The sequence below is a fragment of the Cupressus sempervirens genome, chromosome 2 (genome assembly GCF_028749045.1).
Source record: "Cupressus sempervirens isolate cs-2001-9-10 chromosome 2, ASM2874904v1, whole genome shotgun sequence".
In the NCBI taxonomy this organism is placed as follows: domain Eukaryota; kingdom Viridiplantae; phylum Streptophyta; class Pinopsida; order Cupressales; family Cupressaceae; genus Cupressus; species Cupressus sempervirens.
In genome coordinates this window covers 536,055,385-536,059,341 of record NC_143119.1, presented here as the reverse complement: position 1 = coordinate 536,059,341, position 3,957 = coordinate 536,055,385, and positions in this window count along the sequence as shown.

Below are 3,957 nucleotides of genomic sequence, written 5' to 3'. Positions count from 1 at the left end.
TTGTAATAAAGTGCAAGGATCAACTAAGACAATGGTTAAGTAGTGTATTGATAACATACTCAAAGATATAGAGGATGGTCACACTTAGACATATTGGAGGAAGAAGTTGTAACAAAGTTGACTGCAAAGCTTTAATCTTGATCATTAGTTGAAGCCAAGAAAATTCTTAGTAGAAGCCAAGTAGTAGACATATTCAGCGTGTGTTGAGTGATCTTCAAGTGACAAGTAAAAGATTAGGTGCTAAGAATTAGGAAAAATTTTAGTTGGTACTGAGTAATCTTTACGTGTCGAGCATCAGGAAAAACATAGTTGATGTTGAGTAACACAGTATGTGTCGAGCACCAATATTTCAATAGTGCTAAGCTGCTACATTATTTCAAATAACGAAGATTTTCCAAATCCAAGCTGACTTAGTGGTTACATTGAATTTTGTGAAAAATTTGTAGGATAAGGATGATGAGTTGTTGGCATAGAATCCTATGTAAATCATTTTTGGGTGAATGCTAGTGAATTATTCAAGAAGTTTCTAGAGGAAATAGAATATGGGTTAGATGCAATGAATCCTACCTAATCCATGTGAATTGAAATTAAAGAAAAGAAGAATTGAGTAATAAAAAGAACTCCAAGACTTCTATTTAAGAAGTCATAGACCAATGAGAAAAGAGCTATTGATACTATTGCTTCAGAAGTGCCAAATCTATGAAGAGATTGAAAGGATGTCAAGAAGGAGACATCTAGGAGAAGGAATAGCTCAAAGGCTCTATTTCTAAAAGTGGTCATGAAGAGATGATTGCACTAGTATATTAAGTGTGGAAACTCAAGGAGACAAAGCTTGAAAGATAAGGCAAGCAGTTAAGAGTTGCAGAGATAGAAGGCTAGGCAAGGGAATGTGTAGAGAAGTGATCAAAGATGTGCAAGATAAGTTGTTTGTTGTAGTCAGGTCAAGATTTTCTAATACTCTCTAGCAATTGCATTAGATCTAAGAATCATATGGACTTAGGTTGGCCTAACAGCCATTTGTAAATCCTTTAAAAGGGTGACATTCCAAGTGAGTGTTCTAAAGTCCTTTACCCAAGCCCACTTCTAATAGAGTGGTTAAATCCTTTAACGAGGTCACATTTAATAGTGTGTGTTGTAAGCCTTTAACAGGGTAGGATTTTCATAGGGCATCACTTTAGAAGGGTGAGCATTGAGTAGCATGTTATTGGTGGTTTTTTCCAAATTGGGTTTCCATGTAAATCACTGTGTCATGTGTTGATTTCTTGTGTATTATACTTGCATGTTGATTTACAATAACTTTCTAATTAGATATGTCAAAGCTTGAATGAATGAATGATTGAATAGATTCACCACATTTGGTGAAAAGTTTGGAAGGGACATCTGGACCTTGAATAACTGATTTGCCCCCCACCCCCTCTTAATTATTCTAAAGCAATTCTAACATAGTATTTGTAGAATTTTGGTTGGCCTTCTTAAAAATAGTGCATGAATCCACATACTTCCTCACATGTGTATGAATATTAGGCCAAAAATAGTACCTCCTTACCTATTCAAAAATTTTATCCAAGTGAAAATGGCCACTCATGTTGCCTGCATGTTTCTCCTTTATGATATTTTTCCTCACTAAACACTTTGGGATGCACAATTGGTGTCCTTTGAATAATAATCTATCTTGGATGAGAAAATTTGCATATTTCACATGATAATCCTTAGAAAAATTTGAGCATACCTGATATACTTCTTGAAAGTCTATCATTTCTATACATTTCTTTCAAGTAATCAACTCCTACACTCTACAATATGATTTCTTGCACTGCCAAGTTTCTCCTACTTAGAGAATCTTCCACTTTTTTGGCTACCCCATTATTATGTTTTATATTGAAGGTGAATGCTTGAATGGGTTCTAGACATTTCATATATTTATGGCTCAATTTCTCTTGGCTATTTAGGAAACTAAGGGCTTGATTATTAGTAAAAACCACAAATTCTCTAGGTAACATATAATGCCTCCATTTCTTCAATGATTGAACCAATACATGTACTTCCAAACCATAATATGAATACCTTTCCTTAGATTTATTCAATTTTCCACTAAAAAATATGACAGGTCTGCCCTTCTAACTCAAGACTACTTCAACTACAACATTTGAAGCCTCACATTCCAAGGCAAATACCTTTTGAAAATTAGGAACAACAAGTTCTAGTTTTTCTATCACCTTTTCTTTAGAATTTGAAATGCTTCTTTAGCCTCTTTGGTCCAAACAAATTTTCATCTTTGACCACCTTTTATTGTGTCCAATATAGGCATGCAATACTAACTAAAATTTCTAATAAAATTTCTATAGAAAGAAGCAAGTCCATGAAAGTTTCTTACCTCAAACATGTTTCTTGGAGAAGGACAACTTAGTATGGATTCCACCTTATTAGGGTCCATTTTTTTAATCCCTATAGATATCATAAACCCAAGACACATAAGCTCCTCTTGAAAAAAGACACACTTCTCCAAATTGATCAACAACCTTTGCTCTTATAGCCTCATTAAGACCAAATCAAGATGCTCCAAGTGATCTCCCTTTGTCTTATTGAGTACTAGTATATCATCACGATAGATTATGACAAAATTTCCAAGGAAAATTCTCAAGACCTCATTCATGAGTCTCATGAATTTAGCTCTAACATTAGATAGCCCAAATGGCATCACCCTCCACTCATAAATGCCTTCATTGGCTTTAAAGGTAGTCTTCCATTCATCTCTTTCCCTTATCTTAATCTAGTGATATCCACTTTTCAAATCAACCTTGGAAAATACCTTTCTTCACTCAAATGATCAACCAAATCTTATATTCTAGGCATAGGGAATCTATATCTTATAGAAATCATGTTTATTGCCCTAGAGTCCATACATAGCCTCCATGGTACATCCTTATTTGGAGCTAAAAGGTCTAGAACTTCAGAAGGGCCCAAACTTTTTTCTATTAACCCCTTATCTAGGAGTTCTTGAATATGTTTTCCCATCTCCTTATTTTTCTAATGTGGTAGTTTATAGGAAACCTTATTTGGAAAAATTGTTCCAGGAATCAAATCAATGTTGTGATTTACCTCTCTAACTGGTGGAAGTGCACTTAGTATATCTATGACCAAGATATCTACATACATCTCAATTAGATATGCAACCTCCTTAGGACCTCCTCTCCTCTTTGATTCTTCCATCTTAGGGGCTTTCTCCTTCTTCCTCTTGTCTTGTGGCTTTATTCCTAAAGTAAAGCATGGGGATTTGTCCTTCTTGACAATTTTTAAAAACTCCTTTATCACCTTTAATAGGTTTTGAAGAAATTTTTTTTTCCAAATATCTTATACCCAAGATAGGTTGAGACTCCACAAGGTAGTATACACCCACAATCTAGCCTTCTCTTAGGCTACTTAGATGCAATATAGGAATAATAGGTACTCAAGGTTAACTCAGTGATCAAAGTGGAATCTAGATTCCCTCTAACTAAAAACAACCAAAACAAACCTTTTTGGTCTTCACAACCCAATTCCAAGTTTGTGCCATACAAGGAAACTTACATTCCTTAAGGAGGGCTACAAGGAAATGTGACTAGCAACATGGTTTATTTTTCTCCCAAGGACTAGGCTAAGCCTAACTACTAGTTCAATAGGGAACTTTCAACTATCCTTAATGTATTCCAAGAGATGAGATCTCAACCAATCCTCTAACATCCCTTTTTCTCCAATTCACCTAGTTGGAACTAGGCCTAATTAGTGCTCTTTTACAAAGAAAATACACTTATATTTCCTCCCAATATCTTTCAACAATTGGATCATGTCAAGGATAATGACATAACACTATATCTCTAATTTCATCCTTAGGTTACACCCCTAACTTGACTTATGGATTCATTTGCATAAAACCAGACAATCACATAGAGATATAGCTGAATTAGTCCTTCAAAAATT